At 40.0% G+C, this 12,663-nt stretch overlaps 1 long non-coding RNA gene across 1 annotated transcript; it reads right to left on the bottom strand.

Moving 5' to 3' along the window:
• Window positions 1-1,632: 1,632 nt before the first annotated feature.
• Window positions 1,633-12,663, bottom strand: LOC140927958 (uncharacterized). The gene is made up of 3 exons (XR_012164596.1): window positions 12,291-12,663; window positions 3,204-3,319; window positions 1,633-1,796 (listed from the first exon to the last, which is right to left on the bottom strand). It is a non-coding gene; the product is annotated as an uncharacterized lncRNA (long non-coding RNA).

Below are 12,663 nucleotides of genomic sequence, written 5' to 3'. Positions count from 1 at the left end.
ACGTCAAGTTTATAAAAATGCGAAAACTCACAATGTTTATCATCGCTGTTTGTGTTTTATTGTTGACAGAACAAAGTCTCTGTGAAACAGACCCTAAGTCTTTGGGTTTGTGGCTAGTAAGCTTGTCCTGATCTTTGCTGTGATTGGTCAAAACAGAATAAGAGTCGATAGGGCGCACCGGTTACTCTTTTTTTGCGTAGAAACATCAGTAACTTGCGAAGGAATACGTTAACGCCGCTGACGTTTTAGCAGTTTGTCTTAACCTCATAAAACAATGCTGTGGAATCTTATTGTAAAAGATAAGGTCATGTGCTATTTTCAAGTGGCTTAACCGATTTAATTAGTTAATTGTAGATCAGTGAATTTTTTGATTTAATAAATAGTAACAAAATCTTTTTTTTTGCGCAAATTACATGTGCATATGATCAAATGCGCATTACATATAAGGGACTGTGCAATAATTATCAGGAGGGGGGGGAGGGCTGAAAAACTAGAGGAGGGGCATTACATAAAATTGCTGCCAAGATAGGGGGGCTCAAAGTAAAATCACTCATTTGACGGAGGGGGGGCCTTAAGTTTTATTTGAAATGTAAATAAAATTAAACGCAATAAAAGATTCTCAATACAGGCATCATGATAGACTGTAACAAATATCAACACGAACAGCTGTTAAACGATTATTGAAAATATTCCATCAAAATGAAAAGTAAATTCACAACTGATCAATTTTAACCCGTCTTCTAATTAATTGAGCTGATCCTATGTAAAGCAAAAATCATGAACTCGTTTTTCAGCTTCCCCCATAAAACAATGGGAATCAAACAGATCTCGTAGACAAGCTTTGTCGGTTTTTGATGTGAATAAAAGTAATGTTTCTTCATCGACTGAATCGGTTTGCTGAATTCCATATATATGAGGCTCATAACAAAGTTCAACAGCCTCTCCTCCCAAGGATCTAAATATAATGCAAGCTCTTTTTCGTCTGCTGTTTGAAGCGTTCAATCTCCTGTTCTTTGATTTTTTTCTCTGCTCCTTTCTCTTTCTGGCTTCAGAAATTTTAGATTTTGAGCCAATGTGGTAAGCACCCCGGTACTTAGAAAATGCTTTGTCTAAATCTTCAATCAAGCGATCAACATCCTTCTCGATACTAGATGTTAAATAATAACGTTTGTCATTATTGAAGCTGTGATGGCAGCTCAGTCCAGTTTTGAGTTTACCAGTGTGGTGGGGGAGGGGGGGGGGTGCGACGTTATTTTTAACATAACAGTGGGGGGGGGGGGGGTTAGAACTATTTTGTTTTGTTTTGGAGGGGGGTACTGTCTAAGTTTTTACTAGATAACTCTAGTTTTTCAGCCCCCCCCCTCCTGATAATTATTGCACAGTCCCTAAAACCGTAACTAACGAAAACTATAAAGGTTAAAACTACATAAATAAGTATTTATAAAATATCTATTGGATCTAATACAAAGCTAGTTAAAAAAAATGTCTTAAGCAATATTTTAAAAAGATTAAAATTTTCCTCATTACGAATATTAACGGGCGACCTGTTCCAAAGTTTTGGTGCCTGAGGTGCGGTCTATAATTGTGGTTTTAGTAATAACACTTGGACTACACTTGGAGCTTGGTTTTTTGATTGTTTGACTAAGACTAAGAAAAGTATTCATTAGTTGATTCACGTTGTCGAGGAAGTAAGGAATCTATCATTTCTTTTACGTCAGCGTACCTGTACCTAGCCAAGGATGTAGTAGGTCGTAATCCACAGACTTAGTCGTGTGTTTTTAACTGTTGAGCAAAAGCTGAAACAAAGTTACAATAAAACCTACATTAAGCGCATCTCACATTACGGAGCTTTAGTAAAGACATTTTTGAGCGACGCACGTCAAATGAAAGTGGATAGTGGTTTGACCCACATTTTAGGAAAAATCGTCACTATAAGAGTAAAGTTTCTTGGCAATACGAAATTGGCAGCCTCAAGGCATATTAAAAGGGAAAGGACCTCCCAGTTGATATGGTCGACGAGCGTCGCTCAAAAACACCTTTTGCTTAGTCAAGCTCCCTAATAAGCTAGTATTATCGTCAGTAAGGCGTCCGACTATTTCCTTTCCATGTGATTTACCGATGACAATTGTATTCACTGGGCGCGATCCATTCAACCAAACTTTCCGGAAATTCGGTCCAAAACTCAATGGATCGGCTCGGTCCAACCGGAAAAGTTTCGAAAAAACGGGTCCACCTTTTGAGGTGGTCCTCTTTTCCCGGTCGGACCGGTTGGAATTTTGGTTGAATGGATCGGGCCCACTATTTTCACATAGACCATAATGCACCCTGTTTAGCCCCCTTCCCCTCCCCCGTCCCAAATTTTTCATAATGTCTTGGATTTCTCTTGGGACGACTGTAATACCCAGGAGAAATTGGAAACAACGGTTATACAAAATTTTGGGGGGTAAACAAGGTGTAGTGTGTTTAAAAAACTATCGCGTATTAGAGCAACGAAAAAAGCATTCAGCCGACCGCCATTAAAAGGTCATCAATCATCAATGGAAACAATCATTCTTGTTTTGAAACACCAGTTACAGTAAAAATAACTGATAGCTTGCTCAACAGAGCAGCTATTAGTTTTAATAACTCACCATTCTTGCACAGAGCCCCCCGAAAAACATACCTCGAAAAGCCCCTCCCCCCCTTACACCTTCGTAAATTGCCTCCTTTCGAATCTCCATCCCCTCAGAATTTCCGTTGGCCTCCTTGGGGAGAGTATGGGTATTTTCTGGAACTACTCATAAAATGAAGAATGTGAACACAGTTTATGAACACACTATATAGAGCTTACATGGGACAATCAGAAGTGACGTTCCGTCGCAATTCTCCAAGAAAACAACGGCATTTTTTCAACGTTAATACAGTAGACCCCCTACCACAACAGCCGGGGAACAGGGTAATTGGCGTTATTAAGAAAATAAACTGGACAACCGTCAAACAGCCACATTAACAGACTGAACAGAGGCTTCAACCAACCGTAAAACCGGCTTGGAGCACTGATGTAGAGAGCGGTAGAAGGAGCGCACCGTCGAACTCAAGTTTGTTTATAGTGGGCTACCAAGTTTGTCTAGTCGAAATACTGGGCCAATAACTTTTTAACCCTTGGCTGTCCGATCAGCCTAGCCTTCAATTTGAAGTGTTACCTAGTTACGCCCCGTCCTTACCTCAGCCAATTCCGGTTTGTATATTAACACCATAGGATATGTCGGGCTAAACCAAAGACATAGAATACCTTCGTGGTTATGTCTCTGCATCCATCCAAAAACAAGCTGAAGAACAACTGTGATAAAGTGCGAGAAATGTTTTAGTATATAAACAGAAATAAGGAGTGTTTGCCACTGGGGTTGGAAAGCGAGGAAAACGGGTCATTAAAACAAAAATTTGCGACTCCTTCCAGGCAAATTACTATATTTCGCTTTCACTAAAAACCGAAAATCACTATAACAGTTGTTTCATTAAAGAATGCGTATCTCGCACTAACCCTCGCGAAACACGGTTTTTTAGTAGCCCCACTACGTGCAAACGGACGCAACAATTTCCATCATTGTTGGCCCTTCACACGAGTTGGTTTATCACGCGAAGTTATCGATACGAATTGAACAAGACGGACAAAGCGCGATAAACTTTGAAGCAGCGAATATTCAATTTTTATGTGACGTTTTCGTAGCCATCGCCGACATTTTTGCGTAAGTGCTCTAATAAAACGCAAAGACAACTGAAATGAAAAAAGCTCTCCCAAAAAGTTAAAAGTCGCATGTTTACAGCAAAAACATCAAGATACATCAAGTTCGATCAAGCCTTTCATTTTTAAAGCCTTTTGAAACCACAGGGACAAAAAACTCTCCAGGGGAGGAGGGAAGGAATTCATGTCTTTTTTCAATTGGTAACAAAATTGTTGAGACATTGTACCACAAAAGGGTAACATCAGAGAACAAAAGAATCCACAACCCTCCCCCGTCTCGTCGATTCAAAGTTGGGGTGTTTGTTGTTTTCTACAGGTAGCTTGAACAGCGGCACAACATTGCATGGAGGGGATGGGTGAGGGAGAACTTAATTTTCCCCTTTTGAAGTAGGTAAAACGTCAGAAAGCCCCTTTAGGGCGAAGTGTCTCAACTAATTTTGTTGCTGATTGTAGTTACTCCCTGCCAGTCTGTACGAGCAGGCGGATGAGCGTCAGACAGGCGTACGCTGTAGTTATAAACAAATTTTCTCACATCGGTAGGTTTCCAGTTTCTATGGCAATGGAGGTTTCCGCTCCAAACACGGCAGTTCGAGTAAGCTGAACTTGCGACCGAAGTATGGAGCCGAAACTTCGATCCATCGGCGAGGAAAACGCCAAGCTTAATGTAGGTTTTCCATGGTGTGAAATGAACTCCAAATTCGATTTCAGGGAAAAAAAACCAAGGTTTTAACGGTAAAAAGCCGCGAACTGAGACGCACTTCCGACAGACATATCGCGTGACCTAAACAAACTCGTCTGGTGCGGCTAGAAGTGAGACGCACAAGCAAATGTTCTTCAAATAATTCTGAAACTGCTGGTTCAAATTGCTTCAAAGTTTTCTGAAAAATACTTCTGCAGCAAAAATTTCTTGATCGACAAAACGGCCGCAAAAACTTTGAAAACAACGGACCAAGCACCTCAACGTCACAATCGATGACGTCACTGGGACTACCATCGGAAAGTCAGTGAAGGTCACTGAAGTGGAGGTGGCTAGTGATTTGAAGTGGTGACAGAGGTGTATTTAGCGAGCCGCGAAGCGGCGAGATAAAAATCCACCACCAGGAAGCGACACTATGGTGAATAACTGTTTTAATTTATAATAAAGTTCAGATATAACGTGCAATCTGATTGGTTGAAAAAGCATGTTTAATGAAAGTATAAAACACGGAGCTAAAGCTGTCACGCCAACTGTGAATCACACCATGTGGTGGTTTTCAAAACCAAATTTTCGCATTTCAGGGTTAAAAATACACCGTTAAAAGATATAAATGGAAAGGGAAAGTTCAAATGAATGCTCAGTTTCTTTTCGTGGACTGAGGAAAGCTTTTGGTTACGAATTCGTCCTTTGAGGAATTCAACGATGTTTTCTTCTTTTCTCGACAGTTATGCAAACGCTCGACTTCGTATCTGGTTTGCATAACCTTCTCGAATTCTCCCAACTCTTCTCGTGTTTATATCAGGCTATGAAAACAAGGAACACGTTTTCTATTGCTAAAACAGAGTACAGTCAAGGCTTCATTATTTGTTAAAGGGCGCCTGGGTGTGCGTAGAATGCGAGTCGTGGAGTTGCGAGTAATGAAAAATTGACGAGCTCAGCTTCAGCTTTCTGTATTTGTCTATTCAGTCAATTTAAAGAAATTAAAAGGTCCATCTTGCGACTAAATAAAACGCTGTCGAACGAACACGTACTTGGTCCGACTGCCCTGGACCGGAAGCCGTTTTTAGACAGTAAGTTTTTAATTTTGAAAACAGAAGAAGAGAAAAAGCTTGCCGGTTATGAGAGCTAAGTAACGAATACACCTTGTCCACAACGTTTTAGACCTCAATCGGACCTTAAACAAGTGTCGTGGCTTTATGAGCTACGATTTCTGTTGATTTAGCAGCACAACATGACATAACGCAAACGGAGGTAGACTCCATTATTCGCGTGAAGTTTAATCATATCTGCTTTTACGAATAATTTTTGTTAAGATTCTTTGTTGCTGTTGTTTTTATACGATTAATAGAGGTTAAAATGTGCTTGCTGAAGTAGTCACTCTCTGAGAAATAATAATCGCTGGCATTTTGTTGACTTGCTAATGGTGATGACCCACCACATGTCGATTGTTAGAGTATTTTAAATTTTTTTTTGACGTTGAATAATTTATGGCAAAAGTCATTTTTTTGGCAATATTTTTTATTATCAATCGATGTAATTTGTTTTTCCTTTTCATCGGCCGAAAGTCCACTACGTGACTTGCAAATAACTGCCTAGTACAAATAATGGCCTGCTCATGCTAATGTCGTCCAACTGTGTTTGGCTTTTGTGGTTTGGAAGCAAACAGTATTCTGCTCATGCGTAGACGAAATCACGCCTTTCTTCTGTTGCGTGAAAAATGGCAGATCGCTTCGCTCTCCGAAGATATTCATTAAAATTGAATGACAAAACAATCATTGAACTCGGTTATCGCAAAATATCATGATTTGTCAGTGTCTCGCAGATCAATTATTTGGCTCAGCCTTCGCCTTCGGCAAATAATTGATCTCCTCGCCGCTAACAAATCGCGATATTTTGCTCAACCTCGTCTAATAATTGTTTAATTATTTTAATCCTCCAACACGGTCGCTGCAAAAACAGTGTATAGAGTAGCGAGCACCGACGGAAGACCCATTTCGCGGATTTTTTACGATACTCCCTTTTTTTCCCGTTATCCTTGCTAGCATGCATATACGAGATTCCCTATTGTTTCAATATTCTCAGTATGACAATATGTTTTTCTTTTACCAAACGCTAATAAATGTTCTTGTTATTCAGTGAAGTGCAGTCCGTTGATTCAGTCGTTCTTATGTCACCAGGTACTTCAAATATGGAATAACAGACTCCAATCTTCTCAGTTTGGTTGAGACCAAAGAGTCGTAACACACACACTGTCGCACAGCAAATGCTAATTATGAAGGTGGCGCAAGCCAGACGAAAGTAAAGCCCTTGGATACACGGCAGAAAATGTAGCAGGCGCAGTTGGTAGAGTGTATAACTCAGAGGTTTTTGCAAAAAAAAAAAAAAAAACCAAGGCTACTGTAAGTGGTTATTAAAATTTTCGGGTATATCCAGTTCAGTATCCGGGTGTTCGATTCCTTACCGGTGACTGGATTTAACACGAAGTCAGCATTTACCATTCCCTCGCCGCGAGAGAAGAATGCTCGTTGGACAGAGGGCAAGGCTGAATGGAAAGGTCGGTTATGTAAGCGGTAATATGATAAATGGTTCTGATGTTTGTCTATGGCTTTAGTATAAAAAGCAGGTCTCAATGATACCATCATTGAGGGACACCTTGACGTCGAGAAAAAAGAAAAATATGCATGAGTAGCAGAATATAAATTTAATAGTGGGATGAAGGGTATTTAGGTGAGAGAAGCAGTCCTGCTAGTCTGCTTCCGTCCCTCTGCAAGGGAAATCGAAAAAAGTTCGAGTGATCGGGAGCTCGAAGCTGAAATAGCCGGAAGTAAGGTAAACAAAACGCTATCGGCGCGTACACTTGGGCGTCGTGGTGTTACGCGTATGAGATACTTTTTGTGTCAAGCAAGTGTGAGTGCCGCAATGTTATTAATTGTTAAGGGTTGGTTTAAATGGGTGCAAGAGGAGACGTGGAGCCAAAGTGGACGTTTTTTAAGTATGTAAATAGCACGAACTTTTCTCCAGAATTCCTAACGTAGACTGGCTCACCGAATAGCGAACGCGCACGATTACCAAGAAATATTATGGACTGGGAGCAACCTTTCCATTTCGAGCGGCAAGCGAACGCGCGAGTGATCGGCGAACCCGTGAGGGGCGTAGGAAACAAAGAGCTCTCATGTTCTTTCCCCGCACCTTGCTCGCGCGTCTCCTTTCGCGTGCCACTCGCGCGTGGAGATCTTGCTCATAGGCTGTTAGGTTTTCATTATTGTGAGAAATGGTTGCATCGTCATCATAATGGCTCAGTCGATTCCAAAAGCATTTGTCAAGTGCTAACATCTCCTTTGGCTCTCGACATCTGAGCAAGAGTGGACAAAATTGCTCAAACTCTCGTCCGTAGCCAAACGCGTCAATTCCAATCACTTTTGCGAGATTTATCCCCAGTTATAGGAAGAAACTTCTTTGTTTCTAGGCAAAAAACAACCTTCTTCTTGCTAGCCGACAAGTATCCCTGTGTTGTTTTAAAACGTTGAAAATGCTTTGCCATAATTTTGTATAATGTTAAACACCGTCATACAGTCTTGTCCACTTTCATGACCCAGACTTACAAGATATCAATAACTCTTACAAAAATAGAAGTCCTTTAAGACTATATGTGGTTACTGGTGGGGAATAACAATAAAAGAGGTGAAAAAAGAGTTTTCTACTCTTTTTTTTTTACCCCAGCCAGGCTTCAAAAAGAGCATAACATGTCTCTTATGCTGATTAAAGATGTGCAAGGCATGGGTAAGGAGTCAATTATGTTTAGTATGAAATTAGGCAAATGTTCTTGTTTGATGTTGGGGTAAAATTAGGTTAAGTGACTGTGCCTTATTTATGGCGGGGGTGGGGGGGGGGGAGTGGTGGTATTTTTAACCAACTCAGGCATATAAGAAATGTGCCCCCCACAAAGCGTCTACATCCAAAACTTAACCCCTGTTTATGGCCCAAAAAATAAATGTACCCCCTCCCCCCCCCCCCCCCCCCCACACACACACACTAAGGAGAGAAAGAAAAGAAACGTTATAAAAAAAGGAAATAACATTTTTCAGATAGAATGATTCATTATTCTTTATTTAAAGTCGGTAAAATTCAACAGGAGTATTAAAAAAATTAAATAAACCTAACTACCCTAAACAATATGCATAACTGTAAACAACTAACCTAACTAAGACCTATTTCTCATGAATGACGTATACACAGTACTTTAAAAATCAGAAATTTAGATGAACCAATCGTTTGAATTGACTTAAAGATTTAGCCTCTCTCATATCACAGGGCAGACTGTTCCAGAGAACTGCTCCGCTATAACTGAAGCCGTTCTTCATGAAGTCAGTTCGAGGAAACAGGACAATTACTTTGTTAACAGAGTGCCTTAGGGAGTAGCTCGTTTCAAATCGTTTAACAAATTTAGAGGATAAATATCCTGGAACAGGATCATTTAAAGACTTGTAAAGCATTAGGGCGTTTGCATTTGAAACTGAGTGCTCAAGTCGTTCCAATTAAGTTGTCTAAATAAGCGGTTGGCATCAGCATCATATCTAGAAAAGGTTAGAACACGAGCAGTCCGGTTCTGAAGCTTCTGTAGCCTGTCAAACAAAGTTTTTCCACAGTTAACCCAGAAAATATTGCAATAATCGAATTGAGATTAAATGAGAGCGTTGTATATACAGTGGAGAATAGGCGTTGGAACAAAATCTCTAATTCTTTTAATTGCTCCTATCCCGGAAGCGATCTTTTTAGATAATTTATCGATGTGCGTTTGCCACCGTAGATTTTCATCAAAAAAAATTCTCCAAGCGAGTTTGCAGAGATAACTTTTTCTATCGGAACATTATCAATCGAGAGCTCGGGTTGGCTGGAGAAAGTACTCAATTTTTGTCTTGATCCAATTAGCATAAATTCAGTTTTAGCAGTGTTCAAACTAAGTTTGTTGGAAATAAGCCATTTGTTTAGATTACCTAAACCGTGATTCAAATTTAACTGTATTGAATTTACATCAACATCTGCATAACTGATGTTTGTGTCATCAGCATACATCCTAGGCTGGCATGAAGTTAGGCAGTTTGGCAAATCGTTGATGTAAATAAGAAATAAAAGGGGACCAAGAATTGTTCCCCGAAGTACCCCGCATTTAAGTGAACAGATTCTAGAAAGGGAACCATTAACAAGACATCGTTGTGCACGATTTGTCAAATACGATCTAAACCAATCGAGAGCAATTCCTTGTATTCCGTAAAGGTTCATTTTAGATAAACGGGTATCATGATCAACAGTATCAAATGCCTTTTTTTAATCAAGAAAAACCACAACATTAACATCAACACGATCGATATTAAAGGCCCAGTTATCAGTATCTTCAAGGAGAGCAGTTACAGTTGAGTGTAAAGAGCGAAAGCCCGATTGATTCAAAGGACCAATGGTATCAAAAAGAAATAATGTAATGTTCTAAAGCTAATAGTATCAAGGTTATTTTCAAATAGAATACAGCAATATCCTCAGTATATTGAATACACTCAACAATGAAACTTTTTTCTGAAGGCAAAATGCGCACGCACTACAATTTTTAAACACAGAAACCAAAAGAGAATTAACTAGATTTATTCTCTATTGTATAATCCGAGACCTCACGCGAGCAACTGGCCGTGCTGGTTTCTACTGCATCGGTTAACGGGATTTAATAGGTCACATATTACAAATTTTAAATAACGCCACATCACCTCACGCGTTTTTCCACTTTCGAACTAAGACCTAGGCCTATCCACAGAATTTTTGATCTTTTTTCTCAATTCAACAGTGTTTGCTCACGCGTGAAAGCGTCAATCAATAAATCCCACGCGGTTTTATTTCCGCATAAGGGTGCTCCAAGATCCTTAAGAAAAATAGAGGGTCTATAAACAGGCTAACTGCCGCACCAGTTTGGCACTTGGAGAGAATAGAGATTTCAAAACTTAGTTCAATTTTTTAAATACATCTGTGCAAAATGGCAACACAAAGGTTGAAACAACAATCTTAAAGTCTACCCCCTCAAATTCTACTGCATTTGAAAAACAGACCCCCCATTTCCACTAATATTGAAAACTTTAGCCCCCTTTCTCTAAATACCACCCCCTTAGCCATACATAACGTACAGTCCCTTAAGTCAACAAAGATGTGCTCTTTGTGCAGCATTTTGTAATTTTAAATTCATCATAAAACAGTTCGAGAACAGCAGCAATTTATAATTAAGGAGAAATTTGGAAACACAACAATAAAATAAATAATAACATCAACGCAAACGAATGAAAAGGAAACACGTATAATGTTCTGGCCTTTTCCTTTGAAAAATGGTTGCCTGGTAAATAAAACAAGAAAAATAGATAAAAACTCAAAAGACTGTCCATCGTCACCAAGATGTCCAAATGCACCACATCAAACTACATGGGAAACAGAGACTGTCACTTCTTCTGGCACTATTTGAGATTTTAATATATTCAAATATGTTTTAGTGGTTGTCTAGCTTTAAAATAAAAAATAAAAAATTAAAGAATTTTACTGCTTATTTGCACCTTAGTTTTTCTGAAAAAAAACTTCGAGAAGTCGCGTGGTCGTTTATTTGAAAGGGAGGTTGAGAGGCACAATTGCATAATTTTGAATTTGGAGCATGCTCAATATTAGCCAGGCATTCAGGACGTGGGGACAGCGATGTGAGAGATGTGAGCACAAAAAAACACAACGAGGGGGTGGGGTAGGGCTGAGAGCGAGGGAACGTTTGTAAGACTTTTTAACGTTCTCTCCTATCTCCCTCTCCCTCTTTTCCTCCTTATGTTTTTCTCGCTCTCTTCCTGCGCCCCACACTCCACTATCCGAACGCCTGGAACAGGCTAGCTCAATATGAATTGTGAAGGATGTTGGCAGAGGTTCCTTCCTCTTCCCGACTTGTATCTAGGACGATCGAAGAAGACTCTGTTCGCAGGGTATTCGTTCAACAGCTAAAAATTTAGAATACCCTAAAGCAACACTCAAAAAAAGGTGGATACGCTGATACGCAGATACTCAGTCACTACCCTGGGTCACTACGTATCCGCGTATCCGCGTATCCACTTAATGCCAGTACGTATCCGCGTATCCACTTGGTAAATACGCGTATCCGCTTCAATATACACAGACAGCATAAAAAGAATACAATATGTCTATGCGTTGGTTTTAAAGCCACTGAAGGTAGAAAAGCGCATAAAAGAGGTAACTGCGTATCCACGTATCCAGGAATGCCAACCTCTGGAAAATCTGGAGACTCTTTCTTTTGCATTACCCCCCCCCCCCCGAATACCAACCATCAACCCCCCTGTACCCGACCCCCCCAATAAGCACAATTTGATCTAGTCCCTAATCGGCTTAGTACATTATATGAAGTCTTACATGAGTTACAGACCATCACAATTAGCTTTTACGATTGTAATGGCGAAACTGATCTTTGTCAGTGATGAAATACGTGCGAAACTACCCCAGAAACCGAACTTTGAATAAAAAAAAAATTCGAATTTTGGGAGAATATGGGATAAATTTCAAATTAAAGCACAGAAAAGCTCATAACTCGATTTTATCCGGGAGATTTGGTGACCCGTACGGCAGACCGGGAGATTGTTGTCGTATCCGGGAGAGTTTGCATGTATATACCGTATCCAGCTCTTTCAGGGATACAGCTTCGAAGTGGCAGGGTATTCTGCAGTTACTTCCTACCCGAAAATCACTTGTTCATTCTTTGATCGATGCCTACGAAACGCATTTTGGTCCCCACTTTTTACTTCATAGGTCTAAATTATTTACATTGTTGATTGATTCAACATGTATCGTACATACCGTCAGCTTCTCCTCTCAAGTGCAGAGCGTTTCCAAATAAAATGCTCGGTTTGCGTCCCACTGGTAGTAACCTTAAGACAGCTACAGATGAATGTTTAGAAATGAACGAAACCAATGCAAAGACGAAGAGTGACAAAAATATCAACAAAACGACAACAATTGCAATCATCTCGCTTCACGAAAGAGCTTCCAAATTCGCTGTCCCGCCTCACTCGAGCTGCTGAGATAAAATCCACGTTACCTATTTTGACCTATTTTTGGTCGTGTTCTTGGTTTTGAACCAAGAAGATTGGGCTCGTAAGGCTACCGATTTGATGGTTGCGAATCCAAATAACTGACAATTATGCTTTATATTGTAACGGGTCATTGCGTA

The sequence above is a fragment of the Porites lutea genome, chromosome 2 (assembly GCF_958299795.1).
Source record: "Porites lutea chromosome 2, jaPorLute2.1, whole genome shotgun sequence".
NCBI classification, from domain to species: domain Eukaryota; kingdom Metazoa; phylum Cnidaria; class Anthozoa; order Scleractinia; family Poritidae; genus Porites; species Porites lutea.
Note: the sequence above shows the minus strand (reverse complement) of the source record. Positions and strands in the feature narration are given on the sequence as shown.